This window comes from Mixophyes fleayi, chromosome 6 (genome assembly GCF_038048845.1).
Source record: "Mixophyes fleayi isolate aMixFle1 chromosome 6, aMixFle1.hap1, whole genome shotgun sequence".
Lineage (NCBI taxonomy): Eukaryota > Metazoa > Chordata > Amphibia > Anura > Limnodynastidae > Mixophyes > Mixophyes fleayi.
Genome location: NC_134407.1, coordinates 137,019,055 through 137,035,549, shown reverse-complemented (window position 1 = coordinate 137,035,549; position 16,495 = coordinate 137,019,055).

Here is a 16,495-nt window from a genome sequence, read left to right as displayed (position 1 = left end):
TGTAATGTTTTATTATAATGTATATATCAATGCCCCATGTTGACCACGCCTCCAACACAATGTGGCCATGCCCTTGGCATCGCCGCCGCTGTGCAGCGGCACTAACAGATGTGGGCCTGTATGCTTCAAATGCCAGGGCTGATTTTTAGTCCCAGTCCGGCCCTGGCGGCATGGGATTATTTTTGTGAAGGGGTGGAGACAACACATTTACAGGGGTGTTTTATGCATTTCTGATTCCTATAACTATAATGAGACGCATCTTGGTTCTTTCTGTTGCACTTCTGGGTACACATTGAGTATGTCACTCAAAAGGTGACACACATAATAATGTCCCTTGTCTCTTATGATTAATTTATGAATGGGCTAAACTGAGCAGTATTTTAGAGAAAAACGTAAGTTTTATTTAATAAAGTGATAGTGACTGGACTCAGTAAACAAGTTGTTTAAATTACGATTTCCATTATGTGTATTTTCACGTTCATCTACCAACCATCAAGTAAGTATATATGTGTAAATGATCTCCATAACCTTTTCCACAAACTGGGTAAGATTACCACACAAGGTCAATCTTTGACACAATAAATATCTACTTCACCACAATAAATAAAACAAGTGCACTTAAATTCTATTCTACATACTGGTGGAACTGGACTGAGTGACCAGTGTTTGACCTGCTAACCTTCCTCTAATCTGCTCAGCTTCAGGCAATTTTGCATTGTATTCAGACTCAATTAGACCCCAAAATTCTTTGGAGCCAGTGACCAACATCCATCTATCTAAACATCTACAGACAGATTTGAAAACCTACTATGGGATTGATTATTTTAAATTTACCACTGCTCAAATTTACCTGAGTTTTGTAAGAAATGTTCTTCAATAAGTAGATTTGCAAGGACAATTCCTACAGTAACGAAAGACAAAGAGGCCTAAAACATCCCAATGGGTAGTAATATAAATAATGTCTCCAAAGAAACAGGAATTGAAATGTGGAAATCTAAATATTTTAATTTATTTCAAAGTATTGAAGTGGTAGGAGAAGGAGATAGGTTAATATGCATGTTCTCCCTGTGTTTGCGTGGGTTTCCTCCGGGTGCTCTGGTTTCCTCCCAGACTCCAAAAACATACTGGTAGGTTAATTGGCTGCTATTAAATTGGCCTTAGTCTCTCTCGGTCTGTGTGTGTGTGTGTGTGTGTGTGTGTGTGTGTGTGTGTGTGCGTGTATGTTAGGGGATTTAGATTGTAAGCTTCAATGGGGTAGGGACTGATGTGAATGAATTCTCTGAACAGCGCTGCAGAATTAGTGGCACTATATAAATAGATGATGATGATGATGATAGAAGACAAAAGGTTAGTAGAACTTAGAATTTTCAGTATCTTAGGAAATTAGTGCAATTCTTAATTTTGGTTGCAGATATTCTTTAAAAACTTTTTTGGTTTGATTCAATGATAAAATAATTGTGTAGTGATTCACCCACGATATTAACCCAGTATTGTGAATGGTCCTAATGTGAACTTTGTGAATTCCCTGTATTTGTATATGATACATTTTATTATACAACACTCCTTATTAGAGAATTTTTTCCTATGTTTTGTATTTTACCCACTTCAAGCAATAACTTTTTTCTGTGTACTATATGATTAAAGAGTGAAGACTATTTTGCACTTTGGGCTAAATTTTCAAACATGCTGATTTTATTGTGTTTAACATAAAAACTAGACCAAAAGCTCGTCTTAAAATAACCCAATTACAATTAATTTCACTACAAACCAAAAACTTTTTTTGCTAATTTGTTTGTTTTTAGAGAATGGTAAATACAATTCTGTATATCTCTGTGAATGTGCCGTCTGACAATTTTCACTATTTTTAAACCTACAAGCACCCATCCTATGTGGTATTGAAAGTGAACTTTTAAATGTAAGATTGACAAGCACAACCATTATTCTTGCAGATACTTTAAAAAAAATGTTAATAATTCTTTAGCTCAAGATGGCAATTTTAAAATTTTAGTGAATTTCATGTAAATCAAAAAACATTTGGTTATTTACGTTTTTTTTACAACAACACATTTTGTGAATACAAACAATTGGCTTGTAAGGTAACAGAAGTTCCAAGAGGGTGGAGAACAGGTATAAAGTACCGGGGCCCCGACCTGCCTGGGGATCTTGGCCTGCCTGGTGTGGCCAAAAAAACAAAAAAAATAACCTAGAAATAGTTTTGGTGAAAACTTCTCAGAAGTTTTAATCAAAACTATTTCTATGTTTTTGGTTTTTTTTGCTTTTATTTACAATACCTAGGAACAAGGTATGCAGGACAAAATTAAAGCCATTTCCACTTTCTGAGCTGCCATGCTTGTTTAACAGTCCAAGATTTGGGTCAGTCCAATCAAAACCTGGACTATTGGAGGTATGCATTATGGTACCAATCACCTACCCCAGTGGATTCCAAACTTTTTCAGTTCAAGGCACCCTTAGGGTCGCCAAAATTTTTTCAAGGCACGCCGAAGCTAAAATTATTACCAAGTAGTCCCCCGCTTTGCTTACCACTGGTCCTGGCCGAGGTACCCCTGTGAGATCGCCAAGGCACCCCAGGGAGCCTAGGCACACGTTTTGGGAACCACTGACCTATCCCATAATGGAATCAGCAGTCCTGCCCATTAACTCATTATGAACTTAGGAGTATCATTGAGACAAGATTTATATACTATTGGTTCAGCCACAAAATGACTGCCTCTATTGTGTATGAACAACCAGCACAAGTGGTTAACATTACTGTCTCAAAGCACTAATGTTGCAATGTGTGTTGAGTTAATATGTGCTATTGTATGCTACCTATGCATGCTCCAGTTTCTGCTCATTGTCCATATTGTACATAGAGGTAGGTTATTTAATTTCTTAATAAATTAGAATCCCGCAGTAACAAAATTGGATTGTAAGATCTAATGGTGCTGAATAGGTCAATGATCAGGATAATAGAATGGGGATCAATTTTTCAAAACCTAGTAGTACATGTCACCGTATTAACCTATGTTCACTATAAACAAGAGCTGTGGCATTACCTAGTCATTCAGTAGCGCAGTATAAAGAGATAATTGCAGTTTGTGTGTTTATACAGCCTGACTGTGCCAGATTGTCTTGTGTACTGTGCAACAAACAAACATGTTGCCAAGATAGAAGCATCAAGTGATCAGCAATCATCAGAAACAAACAAAATATCTGAAATCCACAAATATAGTTTCTATATATGTCTTGTTTAATGCAGTGTTTGTGACAGTACAGTATGAATGTCTTGGACAGTGTGTTTCCCGTTCGCAAATGTAGATTCTCGCAGAGTAATGGGTTGATTATCGGATCTTGTAGTCTATGTCAGGAAGACTTAAACATTCTTAACTATTTATCAGCACAACTTGTTAGAGTATGTAAAATCTCTAACATGCAGCACGGTGGCTTAGTGGTTAGCACTTCTGCCTTACAGCACTGAGGTCATGAGTTCAATTCCCAACCATGGCCTTATCTATGTGGAGTTTGTATGTTCTCCCTGTGTTTGTGTGGGTTTCCTCCAGGTGCTCCGGTTTCCTTCTACACTCCAAAAATATACTTGTAGGCTAATTGGCTGCAATCAAAATTTGACCCTAGTCTCTCTCTCTGTCTGTGTGTGTTAGGGAATTTAGACTGTAAGCTCCAATGGGGCAGGGACTGATGTGAGTGAGTTCCCTGTACAGCGCTGTGGAATCAGTGGCGCTATATAAATAAATGATGATGATGAACGTGTTTTATAGCTTAATTTTATGTAGTATCTTGCCACTTTTACGTGTGTACATTTTTTTTGAGTGGAGGAGACGGCCAAGCCCATACATGAGATTCAAAGGATAATTTATGATATTTAAAAAATACGGATGAGCAACGCATAATTTTTGTGCAGGATTGCGGTCCAAAATGGAAGTGCTCATATCAGCAAAAGTAGAAACATGGCTTCAACATCCTACCTATTATCATTTTTGGATTACTCATTAAATTATAACTTTTTCTCCTTAAGTGCTGCTTGTTGGAACTTTATTTATGTCATCAATAAATCACGAGAGTAAGGGAATATCCATATCAGCTTTATTACATATATAACGTGTATGTTTCATTATATCACTATTTTGTTCCCATACAAATGTGCTTTTGCATATAATGAGTACCTGGATGGTATCAAAAAGAAGTAACTGATCCTCTGCTCTTATCTTTTGCAACATATTGATGCACTCTCTATTAAAAACCCAAATGTCAGTCCCTGTTCAGAATTTAAACACAGTTATTTTTAATGACTTAAAGTGGTTAAAGTGCAGGCATTGATAAGCCATGTAAAAGTAAGACAACTCATTGCAAAAAGCATGGTATTAATTGTGTTGAAAATTCTGCCCAAATTCATGTTTATTTGAGATTAGAGATTGGCCAGATTGGAAAGGTGTATTTTAACGTAGCTTTATAATTTTAATTATACTACTGTAAAATGTAGCCTTTAATGAACTTATGATACTATAAATTGTTTTTTATGTACATGCGATACTATAAATCAGTCTTTTCCTGCACTTGTGAATAAGCCATCAGTTTCATTACTAATACTGTCAATGTTGCTACACTCTTACAAACTTTGCCCTTAATGTCTGTTTCCACCAGGTGTTAATTTAAAAATTCCAAGACTCACCTTTAAAGCCTTTAACAAATTTGTTCCTGCCTATTGCATTTCTCCTCTCCATTTATCATTACACACCATTACTAATAGGTGGCTGATGCAACATGCCTTTGCTCCTTAATTTATAATGTATCATTTATTTTGCATTTCCCTCTTACAAGCATGACATTTACATTGCTTGTCTCGAGTCAAGTTCCTATATTGTAATCAATATGTTTGTTTTATCTCTCTATTATACTGCTCCGTGGAAAATATTAGCACTCTATCAATTAATAATAATATTAATATTCTATTGCTATAGCTGCAACATATTATAGAGCAGTGTTCACACATCTAGAGCCAATTAAATTGGAAACCAATTAACCTACTAACATGTCTTTTGGACTGTGAGAGGAAACAGTAGCACCTGGAGAAAACCCACGAAAAACACTGGAAGTTATACAAATGCCAGGCAAACAGAACTCAGAAACAGAATTAAACACAAAGCCCCAACTCTGCAACACAGAAATGCCAACCACTTTGCCTCTAAAAAGAATAATCACAATACTAACATTATATTAAAAACCTCTCAAATATAAATGGTAGGAGGTCTCAGTCAAGAAAGCCCACAGTTCTTAGACTGATACCCAGTATTCTACAGCTATGCTCTAGTTAATGCATGCTTCTGATAGGTTAATGCAATAGGTTAGTTGTTGATTGAGTGGGCATAAATATGTTCACAAGTAAAGGTTTAATATTTATGATGTGGCCATGATTTTCTGACCCATGAAACCCGCTGTAAATGAGTTTTGTGACTCAAGTCCGCTGTTAATGCAGATTATCTAGAGGTCCACAGCAGTTGAGCGCGACCCCCAATCTGCCAGTCTCGAGTTGGAAATCTGTGCAGCATAAGCTGGCAAGAGCTGACCTGTCATCAGTCTGCCAGTCCCACAGTGTAAGGCGGCACCCTATAGTTTACACTACAGTCCATGAATACAATAAAGAGAGGTTCCTTTGAAAGGAAGGCTGCTTGCTAAAGAGGAGACCATTAGATCATGGTAATTATTCCATTTACATCACACAGTGTCACAGTGGGACGCAGAGATTTCATCAAACACTTCTCTTCACCCAGTTCTGGGCTGCTAATGAGGCAGACTGGACGCCTTTGTGTTACCAATTTACTCATGTAGCATGGCTATCCAGCCAGCAACAGCTTTGTGCACAAAACAGGCCGTCCCTTTCAGAACCATTTATTCCCCGCCGACCTTTGACCTTCAAGGTTGTGACATCAGCAGGCAGATTTGTGATCATTTTTATTGGCATACACTCCGCTCTTGTTCTGTGCCTTTAACTCCGTCTCCTATTTTGTGGCTATACGCACTGCTCCGACAAAGCATCTGCCAAAAGACTAGAAAGTGGGCCAGGGCCTCACAAAGAGGCCTCTTATCTCGCTATAAAAAGCTTCATAGCCCCCGAAATAATGGCAGTAATAACAGGAATTTAATTGTCTAGATTATCAAATCAGCTAGACACTGAAATATTCAGCTAATCACATCAAATGCTAATAAAGCACTATTATTATTTGCCTAAAACTGAACTATTTTTAGTTTCAGGGTATTTTAAGACATCTATTTATTTTATAAATATAAAGAAACACAATTATTGTAGGAGGTGATGTTCATATAAAGGTGTGTTATTTCTCTCCCCTATTATATTTAACACTGGTGGTAGTGAGTAGAGATGCGAAGTATAGGCGCTGTTGTAATCCCTAATGGTCACAAACTACTAAGCTGCAGCTCTCATTAGACCAGATCTGGACCTGCCACAAGATGAAGATATAGCCAAAAAATAGAAGTGTGCAAAGCTTGGAGAAATTGTATAACCATTTATTCTAATATTTAATACAAATTGCACATTCCTAATAAAAAACATCCGACAATAATAAATGGGAATCCTTTCTGATATATTATGTATAGCAATTGGATAGTCCCAGTATATTAATCCACATTGCACATTAATTGTTTATCTCTCGAGCAAGTTCCAGAGGTAGAATATTGTTATACAGGCGCGGGCTGGCGCAGTTCAGCCCAGGGGACGCACAGGCATCCGCATCACAGGACACACGATGCGGCCACCTCATAATGACGCGGCCGCATCACGTGTCATGTGATGCGGCCACCTGTGCGCTGACGCGGCGCGATGCGGCCGCTGGTAATATTAAGAAATATATTGCATCCACGTGGGGGATAGGGGGAGGCGGCCGGCCCAAACAGCTGTTAGACTGAGCGGTCCGGGTGCTCGCTGCCCCCCTGCCCCCCGGTTCAGCGCGCCCCTGTTGTTATAATCACCACAGATGCAAATGCTGAATCAAATAGTCCTTTCCTTGGCTTTAAAAACAATCCACTAATGCTGGAAACAAATAGCCCCAGGTGCACTGGGAGCAGACAGCCCTCAGAGTACTAGGAGCCAGTCGCAGCAAACATACAGATGCGCTAGAATGTATACTTATCTGTTCCTTCAGCTCTGAAATATAGGAAGGACATACAGCCAGTCTCCGTGGTAATGTCAATATAATATCCTCTTTGTTGCTCTATGTGTTAGGGAATTTAGACTGTAAGCCTCAATGGGGCAGGGACTGATGTGAGTGAGTTATCTGTACAGCGCTGCGGAATTAGTGGCGCTATATAAATAAATGATGATGATGATGATGATGTTGCATAGATGATAAAAAAACTCAACCCCGGGATTTGATCACAAAACTTCCGCCAATCGTGTATGGTAACCTGACGTTTTTCTCGGCATATAATCGTTTCATCAGAGGCTCATGTAACACTGACCAGTGTAGACGATATTTATATAGAATGGGAGGCTGTCACATGACCACTGCTAATCAATCGTTGCTCAGTTTGTCACATGAGCTAAAACTTCCAATCAATTCAGGTCTCTGTCAGATTTCAATTATGAGTTAAGCTAGGTACACACTACACTACTACAATAATCGGCTCAACTAGCCGACATACGCCTGCTAGTTGGAAAGTCGGGCCAGTGTGTGTGGTTATACGATGGTCGAAAGTCTGATCCATGACAATCCTCCGATAATTCCTCAACCTGGGGGGTGTGTATATGTAAATTTGTGATGCCTTTACCACTCCTACGTGGTGCGGTATCCGCACATCTCAGACTTGTGTTTTGTATTGATATGTAGTGCACCTGTCTGGTTGCAGACCATTACACTTGTGTAAAGCACGTGTGTTATTACGCTTTGCATCTATGTTGAGAACCTATTCATATTTACCCTTTATAAACTTATACCTTTATAAACTATTAAACTTATAAAGTCATATTAACCTTTATTAACTAATATTTGTAAAATACCTAAAATAAAGCACAGTGTTCATGCAACAGTTTTATTGCAGTAAGAAAAAAATACAAACATTTTTATTGCATAATTTGACAAATGAAACAAATAGTATTACACTTTAAAGGTGCTAGGGGTTTGTGGCAGAACAGTTCCAAACAGCTTACACATTTCAACAACATTTTTCTCAAGGTTTTTAATTTTTTTCTTAATGTCACTTGGGTTTCTATTCCCTTTGATTTCTTTACCTACGAAAGAAGAAAATAAAATTTGTTTACCATTAACCTTCTATATCTGTAATCTCTATCCAACACCAGAAATACTCTCATTTCCTCACCTTGCACACTGCTCGAGATCAGATTATGTTGTGGTCCCTGTGGTGCAAGCGCCATAATAGCGGGCTTAACCTCCATATATTCTGGAAAACAGGCGCCATTTTGGTTATTATAACGGTACAGATATGTGCCCAAAGCATTTAGTTGTCTATACATGTTCACTGAAATACCTTTGTGTATAACTTCTTTCATATCTTGGTATTCAACATCAATTTTTTCTTTTTTGATAACAGGTGTTAGATTAGTGGTATCAGTGGTATCTAAATTGACCTTCTCATCGATAATTCTTCGATCTGACAAAAAAAAATCTATGTTACAAATTAGAAGTTTACATTGCTTCATGTGAAACGAGAATGAAATAAAGTCCTTCAAACAGGTACACTACACGTGCTACTCACCTTTTTTATGTCGTAGTCGTACTGGTCCAGTACTTTTACCATCATCTCCACCTCTTTTGGGCTCATTGGCTTTGCTCTTTGCTCTTCTTGAGCATCTCCATCCCCCACTTTAACTATTTTAAAAATGTTGGCCCTTCCAGCACCATCTCTGAATCTGTCTCCGTCTCCATAGCTGCAACCCCCACTGACACCTTCTCCTCACCCGCAACCCCCACTGACACCTTCTCTTCACCCGCAACCCCCAATGACACCTTCTCCTCAACCTTAACCCCCACTGACAACTTCTCCTCACTTGCCATCTTCTCATGCTCTTCGGTGCCACACAGGCTCCTGTCATTTTATAAACTCAAACATGGATGTTCGCTTCTGCTGTGGACCAATCAGAGATGATGCCCGCAGAGAATAGAGCATTCCATTACATAGGAAGGGTTTTTATTATCAGGGAATAATTATTGCATTGCACTTTACAAGTTAAATGTTTTTTCTAAATTTTATGTATGGTAATAAACCTCTATTTTATAGGAATGAATGAAGAGACAATGTTGCCTTCTCTTTTTATTCGGCTTTGGGTGTTAACTATAGTGAAAGCTTTGCCCCTTTATGCTAATACCTTATTGGTATATTGTTACATGCCCCGCAAATGTTGCTTCAGTGTGTACGAAATTACAATCATTGCTCACAACCACATGGCTGTAAAAAGTCGCTAACAGGACGGCCGCTCTTCCCTTTACCGTCTAAAACAAGGCTAGTGTGTATGCAGTCCATGGACCAAGCGATCGGACCATCGATCGGATGTAAAATCGATCGGCCTAAAAAGTTGGTGGAAAATTCTGTTGTGTGTACCCATCTTTAGTAGATATGAATGGTAAGTTTGTACTGTACAATCCAAAGGATCAACATAACATAGTCATGCAAGACCAATAATACTATTGCCATATTACCATATTGATTCGATTAGCTAGTCAACATCATAGCAGTGTCTCTCAGGAGTCCTCTAGCATTCAGCCTCCTCCCCAGGACTGGTGGTAGTGGCCTGTTTAATAAGTGCAGAGGGAAAGACAGACAGATAGAGAAAATTCAGTGATTTCTTCACTTTTCGCAAAACACTGTAGGAAACTCAAAGATCAGATTTATGAAGGTATTGCAATTCTTAGCAGGGAAAAAATCATAAAATAAGCTTTATTTTTAATGCTATTTATATCCTAGATATATCCGACCGATCAACCCACTTCTGAACAACCCACTTCTGAACAACCCACTTCTGAACTGGTGGCCGGTCTGGAGCATGTAACCCAAGGGTCCCATGATTACCACGTACACAAACTAAACTAGATATTGGCCGACCAATCTTTGCATCTGCCCAATCAAATCCAATCATACGTTAAATCAAATCAAAACACTTTCAGATCACAGAGTGGCCATTTCAAGCCAGTCTAGTCTGAAACGGACAAGTAAAAAAAATAGCCCTTTTATGGCGGTTTAGAACTAAATATACCAAACGCATGCTGCTCAACTATAGAGATCCAATTTTATTTTTGTATACTCAGGTGGTTGAAGTAGAGATAATAATTAACAGATGATGCAACTAGTGGTATAATTTGGGTTTTCAAAACTGCTCAAGAAAGTTATGGCTAAGTTGGAATCAATAAGCATTGCCCTCCTTTGGGCTGGATTTGACATTAGGCAGATACAGACCTATGCCTAGGTGTTGTAGTGACAGTTCTTTCCCTGGGCGCAATTTTTGACATAGTGAGAATAATAATTTCATATGACTTAAACTGTGATATCATTCATGATCACATAAGTATTTTTGTAGGACAGTTCCAATGTCCGAAAATAAAAGGTAGTACGATATGTAGTTTATGCTGCATGCCAGGGTAAGCTGGATGAGACTCGAGATGTCCCAATTTCCTATTCTGGAATGTAAGTCATTATCTTATGTGGCCATGATGAATTAACTGGTGTGTGTGTGGGGGGGGGGGGGATTTGGTGGGTGACTAACATGAAGGAAATGGTTTAACCAACAGCAACAATAAAACAACTTGTTCCTGGGTCTTAACCCTAAACCCTAGAGATGTATATCTGTCCCTTAATCCATGATAACATGTAAGTTAAGACAAATTATTATTATTTTAATAGAAATATTTTAAATAAATATATATATATATATATATATATATATATATATATATATATAGTAAATATATATTAAGTCTTTATTTTTTAAAGTTTTAAGGTAACATAACGGTAAGACAAGTTAACGGTTAAGACATTGCAAAAATTTTCACATTCAGGGTACATGCAACAAATGTATATGTTTATATTTGGTGGATGCATACTTTTTTTTAACTCTTTATTTGTAAGTTTTGAGAAGAAAATAGGAAGAACAAATAAACAAACAAACAGGCAATGCATGGTTGCGTACATTTTTATCTGTAATCATTCATGTTAGCAAGTGACCCAACATTCCCAGGGTGCATTGCAAAGTTAGAAATGTTCATGAAAAATTCTTCTCAACTTCTCAAATTCCAAGAATTGTGGAAGAAAGATACCAGAGAACTCTGAGCCACTGAGCAAAGCAATAAATGGTGTACTAATGGCTCAATGACCTGGAGAGCACAGACTTCAGTTTGAGTCATCCATCATTGCTGTAGTACTTAAGTATAGATAATCTCTCAGACCTACTTGTTACACAAGAGGTATTGGTTGAATAGCTCTTCTTGGTGATGGCAGTCTGAGCTTATTAAAGGAGACATCCCAACAAAAGTAAATTTCAGTTAATATTACCATGGACTATGGGAAGTGCTGAGAAAGTCAGAAGCACTTTTGAGTTAGAATTGAAATTTGAACAAGCACTAAGCCCCTAACCCCAACTGTTTTAATGTGTGCAGAAAGCCTTGCCTTCCAAGTATTTCCTCCCCCAAAAACCAATAGTAACATACATAAAATCCTTCACCCAAGGGGTGAAGTCATACTTACAAACCAAGTCTGAATTGGAAGGAACCCCTTCCTCCCCATCTCTTTTGCAATAAACATCTGCATCATGGGCTACCACTCCATTCACATTAGTTAAAAACCGCCAATGTGCACATAGAATTTTATGCCCTTTTTAGATTTATTTAAAAAGTCACTCTAGAAAAATATCAGGTGTCACCCTTTTATCTTCCATTAGATACAGAGAAGCAAGGGGGGCTTTAACAGAAGTTGGGCATAGATGGGTGGATAAGATCGTGTTTTGGAGGATTACAAATTGGTTTGCACAGACTGGATGCTAGGCTAATTTTTTTCTCCTGATTTTACTAGGATGGATATTGGAAGCAGAGCCGTAACGAGGCCGGTGCGGCCGGTGCCACCGCACCGACCTCTCTGTAAGGATGAAATTTTTTTTTTTAAAAAACATAAACAGACCTCAGATTCAGACTGCCGGCCGCCCGGCGCATCCAAGATGGCGGCCGGCACCCGGCTCCTCCTACTTTTTAACTCTGCCCTCTGTCCCTGCAGCATCAGAGGTCATGATGCTGCTGGGAGCAGAGGAGCAGAGATTTACACAGGGGGCTGGGCTTGACTGCAGGCGCGCAAACAGCAAGGACTGCCTGGGCTGGCTGAACAGGAAAAAATCATCAGTGAGCAGGAAAGAAAAAAAACTGAAAAGAAGCTGAAAATGTAAGTAACATGAGAGGGAGAGAGGGAGAGAGGGAGAGGGGGGATGGGGGGGGGGGAGAATTTTTAACACTTTAATGTTACAGTTTATAATTATCACCATGCCATTGATGTTGATTTCTGCAGATGAGCAGAAACACAATGAAAAAAAAGTGCCCATCCATGAGGGGTAAGGAGATTTAAAGTGTGTCTCCCTAAGGAGGGTTATATAAGAATATATATATATATATATATATATAACACCCTAAGGAGGGTTATATAAGAATTGACTGTTTTTAGGTATTAGAAGGCTATGGTCTGGTTTAGGGGCATTAATGACGTTGACCATTATAAATCTACCTGGCTTGCCTAGTGCTGGTTATGGTAAAATTGGGGGGGACCAACTGTAATGCCACCAGACCAGCCGGCTCTGAAGGAGCTGACAGATATGTACCTGCCTGCAGCGTCCTGTGTAGTAGAGCACAGCAACTCTGCACCCAAATTCAACGGGGCACGTTCCTTGCTGAATTCGGGAGTGCGCAAAGCCTAAATAAGTGTGTACAATACTGAACGCGGGTTGTGATCAGAATGAGGAAAAGTCTGTCCCGGCTTCTTTGTACAGTCTGTAATGTATTTATATCCCTCTGGAGATATGGCCTCCAGAAATGGACACAGTATTTTAGATGAGGCCGTACCAATGACCTATACAGGGGCATTATTACTTCTTTCTTTCTGCTACCGCTTTTTCTCCATATGCAACCAAACACCTCTCCACCTCTGCAATTAATAGATTTTTTATAAACGTTTCAAAAAAATACAAGGAATTATTTTATTTATTTCTGCAAGGACATCTTTAAAATCAGAGAACACATATTTTCTTATGGCCAAAACACCTGAATGAGAACACTGTCACCTGCTGGACCTATTAGTGGAGTCTGCTGCTTATTAATGCATCAAAAATAACGATTTTTACTCCATATATTTTAATATGCAGGAAAATATAAGGCTGACATCGCCATTCAATCAGTTGTATTTCTCTCAATATACCATCACCTTTCACTCTGCCAAGAGTGTTGTTTGTACATTTTGCTTGGGATTGTAAGGGCAACATGTACAGGAAAATATTACACTGTCTGGGATTGCTATATTATTTGTATTTTTGATTGAAGCCAATTTTTTTTTCGGGAACACCTCTCTAGAATGGCTTACACCTGTGTCCCAGACCAGGTACAACAACTAAAGAAGAAGAAACACGCCACCTGACCTGTCTCGGCACCGTGGACAGACCAGTCGTTTCATTTGCACCCCATCACTGAAATAGGGACGGTAAGGCCAATTCTAATATATAACACATAATTAGGTTTTGTGTGTGTATATGTATATATTATATATATATATATATATATATATATATATATATATATGCATTTTGATGCATTTGGCTTTTTATGCATTTGCAAATGTGTGTAACTGAGAATTCTGCATCTCTATTATACAAATGGAGAGGCAGCTCTTATACTGGTAGTAGTGTTGCTGGGGGAGATCCCTCTCTCTCTCTTTCTCTTTGATACAAGTTTTTTCACCTAATCCTGGAGGAACATTACAATTTTCAGTGAGATTCACAGCTAGCTTATTATTGGAGCATCGTTGGGTTTCGGTTTAGTTTTCAGGAATATTAGTGAGACACATTGAAGGTTAAGCACTTTGTGTGTGGTCATCACGACCAGTGTTGCAGTCCACTGTGTTGTCCTCTGTTCCCTTATTGTAGAAGGTTCCCTTCACAGCTTAATATCTTCTGGGACTGTCTCTTTATTTAATTTTTAATCTTCATGATGAGTGCAGAGTATTGTATGGTATTACATCACACCACTAAAGTCAAATTTATCTTTTAGTAATAAACGATGCCCCCAAAGAAGCCATCTGGTGCAGAATTCCGAAAGCTGAGGAGAGGTAGAGAAGTGGAAGCTCGTAAGCTTTCCCATCATTTTCAGAACTGGCTCACAAAGTCAGCCAGCGATGAAGGTGCCGGGAGCTCTAGAGCGGAGTCAGCACCACTAGAGATCTCTCATTCTGAGCCAGAGAGTCGGGAAGAAGTTCCTGCCGTCACTGGTACTACTGACGTGGACCCTAATGTAGAAAATGAGACTGACAGCACAAGTAATGAAATTTTGGGCCTTAGGTTTAAAGATCCACATTCTTGGCCTAACATAACGGACAATGTGAGGTGCTGTTTAGTGAGACATGGACCAGAGCAACAGAAAGATTCAAATTTTACACTCTCAACCACTAGTGACGGGAGGCGATTTAGTCAGGATTGGTTCATTAAAACTGCACCTAATGGAGAAACAGTAGAGAGAACCTGGCTTATGTACTCTGAAATGCAGAGAGCTGTATTTTGTTTTCCCTGTATGCTTTTTGGAATTAAATCTGCATTAACTCCAAGCATTGCAAACCCACATAAAGGCTTCTCTAATTGGAGGCATTTAAATCCCAGGATTGTAGAACATGAAAACTCACCTGAGCATCTACAAAATTATTTAAGTTGGAGGTCTTTAGCGATGCATTTAAAACTTGGTCATGGAATTGACCATGAACTGCAAACCGTTATAGCTTCATAAAAGGAGAAGTAGCGCACTGTTTTAAAAATAATTCTGGATGCAATTATTTTCTGTGCCATAAACAATCTTGCTCTTCGGGGTTCATGTGACCAAATTGGCCAACCCCAACTCAGGGATATTTCTTAATGCGCTGGAATTGATTAGCCATTACAATGCTGAGTTAGCTGGTCATATTGAAAAGCATAGGAAAGGCAGTGTTTCCTATTTTTCACCAGTCATTCAAAATGAATTTATTAACCTTCTTGGTAACACTGTGAGAAAAGAAATAATAAACCGAATCAAAGAAGCAAAATACTATTCCATTATCTTTGACTGCACTCCGGACACCTCACACAAGGAACAGCTCTGTGAAATTATCAGATATGTTAGAATTGCAGATGGACAATGCAGTGTTGAAGAGAGTTTTATAGACTTTATTGAAACCACTGAGAAGACAGGTAGTGGTCTTGCTGTGGAAATAGAAGAGAAGCTCTGCAAGGATGGATTAGATCCTGATAATATTCGTGGACAGGGTTATGACAACGGAGCAAATATGGCAGGAAAATATAATGGTGTGCAGGCAAGAATAAAACAAGTAAACAATCTGGCTAGATTTGTTCCATGTGCTGCACATTCCCTTAATTTAGTAGGAGTTCATGCAGCCAGTTGTTCTGTTGATATGGCATTATTCTTTGGAACTGTTCAGAGACTGTTTAATTTTTTTGTAAGTTCAACACGCAGATGGGAAACCTTAACAGGCATTCTCAAAATTACCCTCAAAAGTCACAGTGACACCAGGTGGTCCTCAAAAGCACGTGCTATCAGGTCCTTAAGTAACCAATTGCCAGGAGTTCTTGAGGCACTGCACAAGATATACGATCAGAAGACATGTGGAGAAACAAGTTCTTCAGCTGAGAGCCTTGTGATGCAAATTAATTTTAAATTCATTTGCTTACTTCTAATGTGGGGTAGAATTTTGAACAATATTGATTTTGTCAACCAAGCTTTGCAAAAGAAAGGATTATCTGTTGACCGAGCTGCAAAACTGATAATTGGACTTCAGAATGGACTACAGCACATGCGTGAAGAAGGTGTTGATGTTATACTGAAAGATGCAGCTGTTCATGCTCAGTCTATGAACCTTCCTATGGAATTTCATATGAAGAGGAAAAGGAAGATACGAAGGATTGACTATGATGAAGCTGAAGATGAGGGTTCCAGTATGTCCACTGAGCAGGTTTTCAGAAAAGAATTCTGTAATGTACTGGACACTGTGAATGCACAACTGAAGTGGCGTTGTGAAACATTGATGGAAATATCTTCAGACTTTGAGTTTCTTACTGGGTCTGCCCTCTCCAACATGCCACTAACTGATCTGAAGAAGTGTGCTTCTGACCTGGCACTCTAATGATCTCAATGCCACTGAAATTGTGACAGAGATCGAAAGCTTCAAATTCCAAGCAGTTTCCATCCTCCCAGATTGCAGCACAGCAACACCACAGGATATTTTAAAC